The 16,471-nt window shown below is 34.4% G+C and overlaps 1 pseudogene; it reads right to left on the reverse strand.

Annotated features, from left to right (window-relative positions):
• Positions 1-1,020: 1,020 nt before the first annotated feature.
• LOC145051162 (cyclin-B1-4-like) lies at positions 1,021-1,788 on the reverse strand (annotated as a pseudogene).
• Positions 1,789-16,471: the final 14,683 nt, after the last annotated feature.

The raw sequence follows: 16,471 nt of genomic DNA on the forward strand, positions 1-16,471 counted from the left end.
GGAGAGGGCGGTCTCAATGGAGGCTGGTCAGTGACGTGGATAATGGTCCGATGATAGGCATAATGGAAGAAAAGTATTGACGATGTTGCTCCTGGAGGAGGTTCAAGAGGCGTGTAATGAAGGAGAAGAAAGAACTCAGGAAAATCTGTGATGGAGTTGATGGAGGCTACTGTCGATAGATAAGAAAAGTGAAAGAAAAAACATTTTTCTTTTAGTTCTAAGTCTGCAGAGGTTGTAAAGATGTAAGCCCAACTCTGTTCCAAGGAGAGAATGCACAAAATTTTTTAACTCTATGAATGTTCTTGTCTGTGTAGCGCAGAAAAAAAAGGTCAAGAAGATCTACACAAAAAACACCTTAGTCTCTTGATTCCTTTATACATGTTTGCCCGACTTAGTTGGAGAAAACTAAATGGCACACGAGATAAACTATTCGAACAAATCATCCCGTGACATGCTGTATCAGAGTCATTGTTCATACAAGAAAAAAATGATGGTTGCGGAAGGAAGTTAGAGTGTCAACATTCCCCTGATCATTGAAGGTGGGGGTCGTCGATCCAAGAAGAGAACAGGGGAACAATCGTTAGATACCTTGGACAACTTTGAGAACAAGTTGACAAGGGTGGAGGTCAACGTTGGTGAGATCCTCGAATGGAAGGATACCGTTGATCAATTAGTTGGTGATATAAGTGTCACGATTGATGGAATGAAACAGAAAATCAGTTTCATCAAGGAAGATGTACTTACATTTATCAACACTTTTCGGAATGAGTTCCATGAGAAAGTAGTTGTGTTAGAAGATGAAATAAACGTGTGCATGACAACATTCACCAAAGGAGTTTTGAAAAGACGAAGTCTCACATGGAAGCACCCAAACCGAAGTATAGAGGTAAACGTGACCCTAGAGAATTTGATGAATTCTTTTGGTCTATTACAAAAAAAAAAACACTTCACTTAAATTTATCCTGGAAGTAAAGATCAAATTTTAGAAAAAAAAAAATTCGACACCAACATGAAAAACACTCACCTTAGTTCATCTTCAAAGTAGCCAATATGATATTTGAGTGTCCCGGTCCAAGCCGGGGTCTTATTGAGTGTACACCTAGAAACATAAACAGTTGAGGCAACAAGCTTTGACGGATTATTTTCCATAATGATCGAGTAATGGACCAAACCCAACCACCCAGTCAAGCAAAACACCATACTCTCCATCTAAATCCAGCAACCAAAAAAAATATCAGATTTTTGTAATTAATAAATACCTATAAAAAACATTAATCCTTTTCAAATATATACCTTGTTATCATAAGGAATCAAAGCTTTCGTATATCGAACAAGAAACACATACGGTGTAGAAGTAGTCAAATGCCAACCCAAAACACCAAAAATCTCTTTCTTCATTTTCAAAATGTGTTCTCTTATGTACGTGTTATCTGAATCGATGATCAAATCATTCACCCTAGGTGCCCAAATTTCTTCATATTTACAACCAATCAACATTCCATTAATGCCCACCAACTGAAGTTCCCTTTAGGAAGCTTTCTGCATTGAGAGGTATCGGTCAATGATATTGATTGAGAGGTAACGAGTTTCAGACATCTGTTCGAATTTGAAGTGAGCTTTTATCAACCAATCTAGTAAAATGGATCTCCTTTTCGCATTAAGATAAGGTTATGCGTTCATGTAGTCGCATAATCTACCTTTTGTTTCTAAGCGTTTGTAGAATTTGTAGATGTCTTTAATGTATTCAGCTGCAGCTAGTTCATTGTTGATTTCACTTTGGTCAACCATTGTAATCCTTATATAAATGAATAATACAAGATTATTCATAGATTTATGTGCTTGTGTGTTTTATAAAATGTCTTATGAAAATTATACAAGTATTTAGTAATAAAATAAATATGATTAGAATACGTGTCGAAAAAAATTACTTAGGAAAAACTATCTTAACGTAGTTATAGTATACATTATAAGGATTTCAGAGATATAAGGAGCTTTCAAATCCAACTTCATATGAAGAAGTTATCCTTCTTCGAAGTTTCGCAATTAAATCAGTACGACTCTGTGCATCGTAAAAAGTAAATTTTTGATAAATTAATTTTTAGCCTAAGTGATATAAACTAAAGTCATAGTAATCGTTAAACTGAGAGCGTTCATATAGAGAACATCTAAATCTAACATCATAAGAGGAAGTTACGATTTTTCTAAGATTCATTGTAGCAGTATACAACTCAAAAATCGAATTTTAGAACAGTCGATTTTTAGCCAAAATAATCTAAATGAGAGTTGAAGATCTTCTTGATAGGAGTTCATTAATAGAAAGCCTGTAAAAAACGGACACCAGATGAGAAAGTTATGTTTTTTATATAAACTTTAACAATTTAAGCCTGTGTGAAAAATATAAACTCAAAATTAGCCGACGGGAAAGAAAGTTGTAGATCTTACCGAGTGATTTCTGGGGATAAAAAGAACATCAAAAGTGGAGTTTGTATGAAGAAGTTATGCAATTGTGAAAGTCCAAAAAACGGTATGTGTGCACATCAAGAGCGTGACACCCCTAACAAGACCACACATCTCCACCCACTTTTCGCCACGTATCAGGTCAACATTTTGCTATATCACTATGTACCGACCAAAAGCGCGACGTTCCTTATGGCATGTGAGGTTCGCATCCCAAGAAACCCCCTATAAATAGCATCTCATTCACTCATTCGTCCCCACACCATTTTCAGTCGATATTCTGTCGACTTTTGTTTTACTTGAAGCCATTTTCCCTCATTTTTGTTATGAGGCGAAGCCTTGTGATGCGCTTTAGTACTCATCTGAGTAGTAGGATTTGATTAGGAGACCCTGAGTTAGCATTTTGCCCACTTAGATCCCGGTTCTCATCAATATCCCTATGTAAGTGAGATACACTTACTCTGCTTCTATGTAATTTATAGCTATAAGTCATTACTAGGAACTTATAAGTAAGACTTATCAATGATTCCAAGTCATTATATTGATTGATCTACATACGAGAGTGATGTCTAGTCTATATTTAGTGGGGCGTTTAAAGTGTGATTTCCAAATAGTATACTTTGTATACCAAATAGACCCTACCTCCAATATGATCCTTCGTGGGTTGTTCCTAATTTAGATCTTGAAGTAGGATTTGGGACTGTTGAGAAATCTAAACCTTAGGATAATAGTTCATAAATCATGAAGTTAGACTAATACTTATCGTTATGTACATATAGGTCTTTTGGAAATGGTGTAAGGCGAAGCTCTACCCGATTCACCAATCACCAAACACCTTGTCAGACAAGTGCATAATTATTATTAAGAATATAATCTTAATTTAAAAAGTATTAATACTATCAAATAATATTAAATGTTTATCTGTGTTATCTGTGCTATGTGCTAATTGTATAAATATGATAATTGGATTAGAAACTGTATTGGAAATCGATTGCCTTTAGTTATAAGTCTTGCCTTAGGTTTAAGAATAAGACTTGTAATGGTTACTTAGTTCAAATTAAGCTTGATATAGATTAGGTCTCATAGTTGGGATAGAATATGGGATAAGAACGGAGTGAAGTCCTCCTCTTTCTTGGATGACCAAAAATGGTTGGTCTAGATCAGATAACTAACAAATATGTCTAGCTCATCGACTAGAGTAGATGACAAAACTTGACTACTCTAGGCAGTCTAGTGAATTACGTTGCTAACCTGGACCTATAACCCATGGACGTAGATAAAATGGGATACATATTTATCAAATCTCTAAACATTGGTTGCCTTATATGGCTTACACTGGACATGGACTCCCCTAGCTGTGTAGTCAAACAGTTGATCAAACGGTTCATCATGTCAGGTGATTCCTCCAGATAATCGTTAATGTAGGATCTATGAGGATCGATTGGGTTGGTTAGTTAGTTTTAGGCCATATTATATATTATCTGATAAAGTCTTTTATAGGAATGATATTTTTTTATCATTAAATTATTATGGGCTTGAAAACCCTATGCATCTCACCAGGTTTTCCCAAACATGACCCACTCATTCTATGCATCACAGGTAGCGAATGTAAGGCTGTCGAAGTCTAGTTAGGATGTTGATTGGAATAAAGAGATATTCATGTAGTAAGTAGTTACAGACATTTTCATAATTATGTTGTGATGTACGTTTTGATATGAAAGATGACATCATAAAAGTTTTTGTAACATCCCAAAAATCCAAGGAATTTTTTTATTTTTAAAACATTAAACCATACAAACGATTTGTTCCAAAACCAAACAAAATGGATATATTATTTAAACATCAGAGTAACATCATAACAGTCAAAACATAATTGGCACTATTTCACCCCCGTCGGTCTCTTTCAACCAACATTGGGTAGGGTTGTTCACTATTTGGATAAAACCAAATTGTCCAATTGGACAATTTAGATCGGACTATTTGGTTCGGATTTTTGGATTTTTGGATTGGTATTTAGCAAAACCGAATTATTATTTTGGATTTCGAATTGGTTTTGGTTTACATTATAAAAACCGAATAGTCCAAAAAAACCGAATTGCAATTTATTACATTGTTCTTTCTAATATATATATCTTTAATAATTTATAAATTTAGTAAATTATTCTTTTAGTATATTAAAAAATTTCATCATTTATAGTACTTTAATATCTACTTCTTATAAAAAAAATTGTCTATAAAGTAGTAATATATAATATATTTTTCTTGATAGTTATTTATAAATTTTAATTAACAACTAATTAAACAATATTTTTTAGTATATATTACAAAGTAAGTTAATACTAAAGTTATATATTTGTTGGAATGTCTTAATTCTTGAAAACCGAATTGTAAAAACCGATCCAACCGAATTATAATCTGGTTGGATCGGATCGCATTTGAATTTAGTTTGGACTATTTGGATCTATGTTTTGAAAACCGAAATTATTTTGGATTCATTTGATCGGATCAGATTAAACCTGTAACGCCCAAAATTTCAAAACAATTAAAACTTTTCAAAAACCACTCATTTTAATAACGTTGTTACAAAAAGGTTTTCAATACATTATTAAACAGAGTATTTTCCCAGGTTCATATAATAAAACACCAACGCGAGGAACGGTACGATCACGCCTTTGCCTTGTCACAGACTCCTGAGAACCTGAAAACATAAAACCACAACTGTAAGCCCGAAAGCTTAGTGAGATACCCCCAGAATACCAACCACATATACGCCCTTCCAGGCCACGGCCTTCCGGTCCATACATATTGCCTTCCGGCCCATAACATATTGCCTTCCGGCCCATAGCATAAAACGCATACATAACATAACAAATCATAGAACGACCCTGCATACCGGGTCACACCCCAGATCTAGCAATCATACGCATAACACATGATCATATAACAGTTCACAGTTAGCAATTGATCAACAGATCACATAACGTAACATTACTCTAATCAAGATACCGGACTAACCCGTCACTAACATAACATAATCATAGGAATCAGTCAATATACTAATTACACACATACGCCTTTCCAGGCCATGACCTTCCGGTCCACATAGTAATGCCTTCCGGCCCATAACATGTATTGCCTTCCGGCCCATAACTTATAACAACTAACCACTACCCGGATTTCCATCCGATAAAAGGGTTGGCATTGGTGCCATAAACCCTAGCGATATAGTGAGGATAACTCACCTCGAAACTGCCGACTGAACAGATAGCTCAAGCTGCTCCGATCACTGATACGATCTCCCCCTCTGGATAGCCACCAATGCACTGAACTCAAACAATAAACAACAATTACCAAAATACCCCTGGAACCACTGGTCAACCCTTGGTCAAAGACAAGGTCAAAGTCAACCCCTGACTGACCCTACTCGCCGAGTCAACCCTATGACTCGCCGAGTCCCCATACTCAGAACTTCACTCAATCCGCGATCTAACTCGCCGAGTCACCCCAAGACTCGCCGAGTTCAACCACTCTGAGTCCACTCACCCTTAACTCACCGATTCCTTAAGATTCCCTTTCTACACGTCGAGTATCCCCTTTTTACTCGACGAGTTCCTCCTGGAAGAATCGTGGGGCCACCCCCACTCAACTCGCCGAGTCTGAAGAACAACTCGACGAGTCCCAGTTATTCTTCAAGCTACTCGTCGAGTCTGTTCATCGGACTCGGCGAGTCCATGCCATGCAACCACTCAAACTGCTTCCTAAGGTCAGAACTGCTCCGACCATTCATAGGTCTGGCCTTCCTAATCTGATTCATCACATAAGGTCCTCATTTCGGTGCTCATAATACACCCCAAGACTTATAATTTACATATTGACCTAAGGCATAAGGATTCCAATCCAAAACCTTCATCAATTCCCGAAATGCACAGGCATGGGACATTCTGGACCTCCAAAGGTCCCAATACAGGGGTACAATCGTTTGGGTAACTTGGGTAACCTTCAATCTAGTCACAAAAGGGTTCCATAAACCCTAATTCCATAAACACATCAACATAGCAGAGTATACTCGAATTCTTACCTGAATAATGTGCTCTCTGTGTCCCCAATCCTCAGAACGTGACTCCCTTGCTGTTCCTTTAGCCAAGCCCTTCTCTTCCTTGCACAACCACTCCTTCCAACTCACCAATGGCCTTTAACCTTGCTCCAGATGCACACAATCGATTTAGGGTTCCTCTCAGAAGGCTAAAATGAACAATGACGGCCAATAAGTCCCTTTTATACGTCCCAAACCTGAACGGTTAGGGTTTTCGCTAAACAGCGCCGACTCGCCGAGTCCATATCCGGACTCGTCGAGTCCAGTCGCGAACCCGCGACCAGGTCTGCGATCCTACTCGGCGAGTCTGAGCTCCAACTCGCCGAGTCCCCTCTTAAAACACCCAAAATCATAATTATATCAATATTTGAAATTCCGGGCTGTTACAAAACCGATCCATCCAAACGAACACCCCTAACATTGGGTCTATTTCACCTTCGGTCTCTTTCAACCGGTATTGGGTCTATTTCACCCTGTGACATCCAGGAATTTAGGTCAAAGACTATGAACGGTCAAGTTCACAGTAAACCTCTTGGTAATTTGACTCATTGAGTTTTAGTGCATCTTATGTAAAATAAATGTGTTCATTTCAACTATTATAAGATATCGGATGGTATCTTACTTACAAATATGTAAATTGACAAACAAATCAAACAGTTGAACCGCAACCCTAAGAATGCGTCTGAAAAATTGAAATTTTGTACTAAGCAGATATGAGAAAAACAAACACTCTAGTCTCATAGTACATGTTTCCCAGTTTCCGAAAATGTAAAGAACATCCAAAACATAGTTCGTATGCAAAATATACGACCGTTTTAAGAATCCAAAATCAATATAATACTGATTTTCTTAAAACTTTTAAGACCGTTTCTATCTGTTGAGGGACTTGCACACCTCAGATGGTGATTCCGAAAGTTTTTTTGGACTTAGGCTATAGTCTAATATTAATTTCATAATCTACATACTTTTAAGAAAAAATAAATGCAAAATTCGAAAAATCGAACGTTTCAAGTTAATTAAGCGTGAATCTTTAAAACGCGATTTCACGGAGATCAGTATATCAGAATTCAATTCCATCTGTGTTTCATGAATCACTACGACCGAAATGATAAACAAGAACATTTATAATGAATTTTACCTATCAAGATCTATTAATACAAAAAATGTGTGCAACTATATATATAAAAACATGAGACATGTTTTTATGGTCAAATGAAAAATGTGTTTACTAGAGCTAGAGTTTTTTTTGAAAAAATATATTTAACATTTGACAAATGAACAACAAATAATCATGGTATACGTGAGATAAATAATTGCATAAATTCAATAGCATTATATACCCAAGTTCATAAATATATAAGTGTGTATGTATATGTGTGTGTCTATATATATATATATATATATATATATATATATATATATATATATATATATATATATATATATATATATATATAACCTATAAAATTAATACATGTACATTATATGTATATGGAATTGTTATCAAAATACCTAAAAATATATTACACCCACTTTAGAAAGTCTTTGACCTTGCTTATTACTTTCACTCAAAAACACATCAATCATGATACTAAAAATAAACAGCTAAGTTAATGGTTGCTTCCACACTTCATCTATCACAAATATCACACTAAAGAGTTTCTTGCACTCTTTTTTCACCTATCTCTATCACAAAACCACTACCATTCTCTTCTCTTCGTTATTGCTGTAAAGAACGCACACCAAATGGAGTGTGTTGAGTACTAGTGAAACCAAGAAGGCAACAAAAAACTTGTCAAATAAAGCAACCAAAACAACTCATGATCATCACCATCGACGACTGCTACAGCTACTTGTTCAATCGATTCCTTGCTACCTGTCAAAAATCAAAACCAAACACCATTTCCTTCCATTGATTTATGCCAAAACAACCAAGTTTTCAAAAAAAAGACTCCTACTGTTCTTCTTCTACCCTAGACCCACCACCGAAGTGGGTGTATGCCCGGAGCAGACATCGAAGTTGGAAGTGTTGGATAAGGTGTCTAAGTCCATAACCATTTCTGGTATGTACTTGACTCGACCCGGCATGGTCCATTTGGGTTGCATGGCACCATGCAATTGGATAGACTAAATGAGAGAAATAACACTTGTGGATTATTAATATATTATAAGTTCTAATATATTAATAATATTATTTAATTAGTTTGATCAAGAATTAATTTAGAATTAATTAAGTGATCAAAAGATAACTAATTAAATATATGGTTTGATTATGTAAATCATCCATAACTTGTATAGTAGGCTAAGAGGCTCCATGGATTATGAAGTTGGGTTAAACCTATAGGATGCTCCATGGGAGTTACAAACCCATGGGTCATGGAAATGAAGAGTCATGACACATTAGGGTTTACATGGTGTAACCCTGGATGTATCAACACTATATAAAGAACATATTCTCCACCAAAATCGGCTACACATGAACAAGTGAGGGCTAGGCCGATTTTAGAAGTGTGTATTCTCTCTAAAGTCATTCCAAAAGCATTTGGTGTTGTGTGAAGCATTTGAGGAATCACACTTGGGGTGCTAGGCTCACAAGGTTTCAAGGATCATAAGCAACAACAAGATAAGTTATTCTATCTTTCATTCAAGTTAAAAATTGTTCCCCATGTATGCTAGATAGGAATATAACCTTGGAATTCAACTTTGCATGATAATTAGACAAACATAGATCCAAGGTTGTTAGGGTTGCATGTACACTTAGGAAGTGTTAGAATGCTCAAAATCCATCAGGAAGCCCTCGTCTCGCCCCTCACATTCTCATCCTCGATCTCTCAGTTTCTCACCTGATAAAGTTTATACATGTACGTATGTTCATTAATTTGAAACATACATCTTTATAAAAACGAGTACATTACACTTTCATATACATACAAAACATACTCTGCCTTTATAAACTTTATACAATGAAATTCATTATGCCTAGTGATTTAATCATAATTAAGTTAGGGCTAAGAGCTATTCACATACTTTGGTTAAGGGATTTTTAGTGAGACTATTTTCATTAGTTGAGTCTAAACACTTAGCATATCCACACTATAATAATTGTTAATCTTCGGAGCAAGATACATATATATGTATATATATATATATATATATATATATATATATATATATATATATATATATATATATATATATACGGGGTTGACATCCCCACCTGTGGTTTCTAGCTATAACCTCGACCGATCAATCGAAGCGGGTGATAAGTGTCAATAATTGTTACTACAACATCCAATGAAGCGTTGTAGGGGGTACATTCAATCACATAGCTCGGTTATAGGACTCACTATAAACATTAACTAGAATCTCTCTCTCTCTCTCTCTCTCTCTCACACACACACTACAAACCATTGGTTGGTTGCTTTCAAAACTATTTTAAGTATGGATTTACTTATACAATAGATACATTTTTGCTTTCAAGGATTCATTACAAACATAGTTTTAAGTATGGATTTACTTATACAAAAGATACATTTTGGCTTTCAAAGATTCATTACAAACACAAGTTTAAGTATGGATTTACTTATACAAAAATACATTGTAGCTTTTAAAGACTCATTGCAAGCAATGTTTCAACTATTATTATACATACAAAGAAAAAATTATTTAGACTTATTAAAAGCATTACTATTGTTGGCATAAACTCTATAACTCTTACCAACATTGTGTTGACCCTCAAAACTACATGTATTCTTAGGAAATCACTAAACAGACACTCAAGACGGAATGGATTACAGGTGACCTAGTTTACTTGTTGTTGTATTACATGCCTATTTGTTAAGGCAATTTATGCACTATTATTATTTGTAAAAAAAACCTTGTATTCAAATATCAAGATGGAACACGGATGCTATATTGTTTATTGTTGTACTTGTGCTATATATTCAGTTTACATGTGATCCATGAACTTAGTCGCACAACCCGGCGTGTTCTGCCGCCTCGGCCGGGGGTGTGACAGATTGGTATTAGAGTTAAATTGGCTATAGAGAAATTGTATCCTCAAAAGGGGAATACAACTATAGTTCCTAGCCTCTAATAAAAGTATTATTATTAATTAATTACACTAATTTTTGGCTACTTATGGTACGGGGAATCTAGTTTGAAGGGTTGCATAGGGTTGTTGGACTTCAGAAAGACTTAATTGCTAAAATGGACTTGCCTTATGGTGTTTCCTGTCTGGCCCTCGTCTGTACTTGGTAGTCTTGGAGTACAAAAAAAAATTAATAATACTGCAAACCCCACCAACAATAATATATAAGAGTTATATATACTCTGACCTACGATGAGAACACTTAGTAAGATTCTAACATGCCTCCAACTAAAACTACCAAATCAACCCTTTATGTGAAACACCTCAACTAACGTTATTATTGTACATAATCTGTACCATAAATAAACCTGAACGTATACCAATGAGATTTATGGTCGGAACGGTGCACAACTAACCTTGAGCAAGGAGTTTGACAGACTACAATGATTGAAAGTTTTAAAGGTTGAAGGATACTCTCAAGGTTCATTGCAGAAACCTAGTACCTTAGAAACCTTATACCAACCCCAAAACAATGTATACATTTAAAATACTTAAAAATATTGGATAACGTTTAGATTTCCCTAGTTCGCCTAAACCTGAAGAAGAACGAAGAACCAATAACTTCGTTATCTTCGTAGCAGAGAAACACGCATAGTTCCCAATCGATCATTCAATAGTCTCCAAACTTCTCTCTATTATTTGAAATTGGTAGGATTTCAATTCTCTATCTATTATTTGAAATCGGTAGGATTTCAATTCTCTCTCTATAATTTGGAAATCTATAGGATTTCTGGAACCAATCACTCTCTATAATTTGGAACCTTACCATGAAAGAATCAAATGTGACTGTTTACACCTCCTGCTTTAACGACCTCGCAAAACTTTTCCCAGGAATGGTGAACCGGAATACAAATAGACCGAAGGTACATTTGGGGATTAGCTTCACAAGTTCAAGGTCTAGTTACTTCATCCAAACCCACTACCTTTGGTAGGGCTAAGCAATTGACCTACCAATCGACTAAGCATTGTATCCGTTAGGATACCACGAACCCACAATCTGAAGCGAACTAGGTTAGGAGTACAAAAAGGAAGTTACATGGAAACTCAAAGGGTAACTTCAAGCATCGCAAACCCAATCAAGAATCTGTGGTTGTCTATATTGCAATCAAAAACACTCACGCTCCATCAAATCCTTACCCTAGGAAGTTACCCCATAGTACCAAGCAGGGACGACCCCACGAATTTAAAGGCCTTGTGCAATTTAGTATTATAGGGCCTTAAACCCATAAATTCTAGAAACATCAACAATAAAATTACAATTTTTCATCTAATCCAGTAAAATATGTATATTACAAGACAAAACTCCTTTCAAAATAATACATGAAAAAGTAAACTCGTTTCCACTTAAAATATATCATCCTTTTAATATCCAAACCCAACTTATCTCTTTCATATGAATTAGGAAAACACCTCATTTCAATTTTCTCCTTTCATGCTTTTCAGAAATCAGTCTAAAAAATGAAATGCATAAATCTGAATCAGAAAAAAAAATGGATGACTCTAATTTAAAATTCAAAATTGATAATATGATATAATCGAAATTGTTATTTACCTTTTCAGTATCTATAAAATCTAGACCTACTAACCTTATTTGTGTAGGTTACCTCTTGAAAATTTCAAAATAAGAAGAGATGTCAAAATCATAATTATATATACAACATTTATCTCTTAAAAACTAAAAATAAAAAAGAATGAAGGATTAATATATTTAAAAAAATGAAGGCTCAAAAATAGAAAACATATAATACCTCTGATTATGTAGAAAGAATGAAATCATAAATCTTGACTCTTGAGAAACCAAATGTAGTACTCTAAGGATCTGTTAAAATCTAAATTTGAAACATACTCTAAAAAGTAAAATATCATTTAAAGATACAAAACATACTTAATTGCTTACATCTTAAAAAAGATGTCAGACTCAAGAAGGATGTTGAATGTTGTGATTTTTTAAGAGTAGAAGAACCAAATGGAAGAAATTGTTTTCTTTTTGAAGCCTTGAAGGATGTCAAAATTTAAATCCTGATATATCCTAGGATCATGAGATCATTAATAAGAACTGAATTGTTGTATGCCATTAATTATTTTCCTTCACGCATATATTGAAAACGAGGCAGGAGCAAAATCGATTTCAATCATATTCCCGCTTTCAATTTTGATTTTGCGTGCTTTGATTTAAAAGAAAATGTGTTATGTTTTAGGCGAAAACACAAAGCTGGTTATTAACCCTGAATGAGAAATTGGGCCCTAACGGACATAGGTATTACAGCTATACAAATTAGGCTCTGTTGGAGGATGGTTCCTGTTCATAGGCACCTCTTGTACTTGCCTTGGGCCAGCCCTGATGAAGGGTTAATAAGATGATATCTATATAGCATAAAAACATTTGGATAAAAATCCACAATTTCAACAAATTTCAAAATTTCAACAAAATGACATGGAACACTTTTAATTCAGAGTAAATAAAAGATCATTTGAATCCACTTCAAATGCATTAAATACACTGTCATTACAAAAAGTAGTAGCAAACCTTATGAAGAATTTTATGATTATCAATAACTAAAGACTATTTTAAGAAATGAAAACACCCGATTTCAATCTCAAATTTGTGTAAGCGTAATACCAAAGCAAAATGCAAAATAATATCAGTACTAAAAGACATCAAAATGATAGACAAATCAGAAAATTCTAATAATATAAAATTTTGATAACATATTACCTTATAAAGTAAGAAATCTAATATTTAGAGCTTAAGCGTGTTGGTGAATTGTTTCACTAATTGTATTTAAGTGTAATAAATTGACTTGTTGACCAAAATCAATCTTGATGAATATTAAAAAAGTAAAGAAGGTGCAGAGTCTACACTTGATTATATTTGTTCAAGATTCAAAGTAGTTTTCCATTTAGGGGTGAATCCCTTAAACAAACGGGGATTAGTGGGCCGCACTCCTAGCAAGGTCGAAGAGGCAGAGCCCCTGGCTGGGGTCGAGCGGTGACAGTTTTGTGTGATAATTTTTACTCTTATTAATACCCGTTTCTTGTGACAGTTTTTATTGTTGGAGACATTTTTGGGAGAGGGAACTGTCTTGTGGCAGTTTTCATACAAGAGAGATACTTAACCATTAGTCAAATATCTGGTAGACACGAAAATATACCATCTCAATCTCTTCTTAGGTTTTCTCTCAAATCTGAGTCTTATTCGAATGAAGATTATGGAGTACCACCGAAATACTTAAGTCTCAAAGTGATTACATAATTCTCAAAATTTCCAAGTGTTGTTTCTTATCCCAAATTTCTAACAAATATTGAAGTTTTTGGTTCATGGAAAGTGGTGATTCCGTTAAAGACATGAAAAGCAAGTTTGACAAATTGAACAAGTTTAAAGGGAAAGATTTTTGTAGATGGAAAAAGAAGATGCACTTTCTTCTTACTACTCTAAAATGGTGTATGTCTTGAGTACACTCATGCCAGAATTTGTTGAAGATGAAAATTGGAGGCAAGAAGAAGAAGATCAAGGTGGGACAGTGATGACTACATCTGTCATGGTCATATTCTGAATGGTATGTTTGATTCTCTGTTTGATATCTATCAAAATGTTGAAATTGGAAAAGAATTGTAGGATTCTCTTGAATCCAAATAGATGAGTAAAAATGCTTCAAGCAAGAAGTTTCTTGTCAATAACTTTATGGGTTACAAGATGACTGACTTCAGGCCTGTTATGGAACAATTACATGAAATGTTAAGGATCATGGGACAGTTTTCTCAACACAATCTGAAAATGGATGAAGCCATTTATGTGGTTGTAATCATTGACAAACTATCCCCTTCCTCGAAAGATTTTAAACATAATATGAAACATAACAAGGAGAAATTAACTTTGAGTCAACTTGGAAGCCATTTACGGATTGAAGAGTCCTTAAGGACTCAAGAACTTGATAACAATCCTAAATTCAAGATTTAATTTGGTTCCTCTTCTATGAACTAATGTGTTTTGATACAAAATATAAATATATTTTTCATTACCACCGCAACGAAAGTCTTATAAAAATAAAAAGTTTATTTTTGAGTTTATAAGAAAACCAAACCATCTAGGATTCATTTATATAGGTTAGAATGATATTAAAAACAACCAAACAGTGTTTTAGAATAACAACCTTTGAAACATTTGAATCGACTTAGTTTTGGGGTGTTGACGAAGATAGAAAAAATCACAGAGTATGATTTCTCTGTGTGTATCCACCATCAAGAATAAGGCACTTGAAATGCTAGTTCCTTCTTGTATTCTTGAGTGTCTTAAGCATTTAAGTACTTAACTTAAATAAGCACTAAAGGAGACAACTCAAGAGGGATACTAATCACCAAACTAGCTTAAAAAGGGAGAAAAGTGAGGAACAGAAAGGTGGTTTCGGCCACACTAAAGAAGATAGGAAAAACTACACAATTTTCATGTAAGAAGCTCTCATTTTATATCCCATTCAAGGTAAGGCCTTTACATTAAAATATTTTAAAGTGTTGGTACCCTTTAAAATGATGAGAGACACGGTATGGAGGTTGACAAGCAACCTCCACTCCTTAAAATAAACTTTCTGTCATGCCTTCATAAAGAAGAGAATTGTTTAAATTTTATAAACTCAAAGTTTAGAAAATATAAATTGCCTTTAGGTAAAAGACAAAAGGATTCAACCAGTCCAAAAGGTTGTGCATGATTTATTAATTTATATTATATGAAATAATAACTAGTTATAATATCTTATAATTATTAGTTTTACAAAATGATAATTACTCCCTAGTTAAATACAATAATTGATATTATTTATTAATAATAAATATACAAAAATGTGTCAATTTGATAAAGGTGTGACCATATATGATCATATATTATTAGTTGTGTCACTCAATAATGATTCTTGGACATATAGATTCAAAAATCTCCCACTTGCACAAGATTCATTACAAATTGACATAGACAATAGTTGGCGTCTACCATTGGGCTACTTCCCCTTAGTAATATATGAAGGGGGCCATCTCATCAACAACTAATTCCAAGAGCTCTAAGATACAATTGTTACTAAAGGTGTGGTATCAATTATTCCTTTGTCTCATACATCATGTTGAACATGAGATATGGATCGCCATCAATATCACTTAGTGTTCAAATTTTAGTAAGGCCTTAGGTGTCTAAGTCTCAACGAATAAGAAGAAACAAATCTCATCTTGACTACATACATCCATCATGTAGTTCATGCTATACCCAACAATGGCCCTTATAATTGCCTTTTACATAACAACGTTAAACCATGTCAAAGCACAACAATTCCTACACTTCAAGTCTCAAAGATGTATCTCAGGTCTAAGAATACAAAGATACAACCTTAATCAAAACATCACTCATGACTACGATCCATAAAGTGATTTTTGACATGGGTTAGGTCCAATAATTATTCTCCTAATCAAGTACCTATGAAGTTGGTAGCAACTCTTAGTATTCTCATCTCCATGAGAATCAACCAATCCACTCATATTAGTCTTACATCATAGATACTCCCACAATTATGAACAACTATGGAAATTTAGTATAACCTAGTTATTCAAGGATTTAAATATGCTGACATAGAACACAACAATTATTTAATGAAAGACTTAAATCCAATATATCAACTCATTACAATATATGTTTCTTGTATTGTTCCAATATCCAAATACTAAATTTCAATCAAATACATCTACTTATATCAACAATTCCCTATAGCACCAGTTGACTTTCATGTTCTAGC

The sequence above is a fragment of the Lactuca serriola genome, chromosome 1 (assembly GCF_051521515.1).
Source record: "Lactuca serriola cultivar US96UC23 chromosome 1, Lser_US96UC23_V15, whole genome shotgun sequence".
Lineage (NCBI taxonomy): Eukaryota > Viridiplantae > Streptophyta > Magnoliopsida > Asterales > Asteraceae > Lactuca > Lactuca serriola.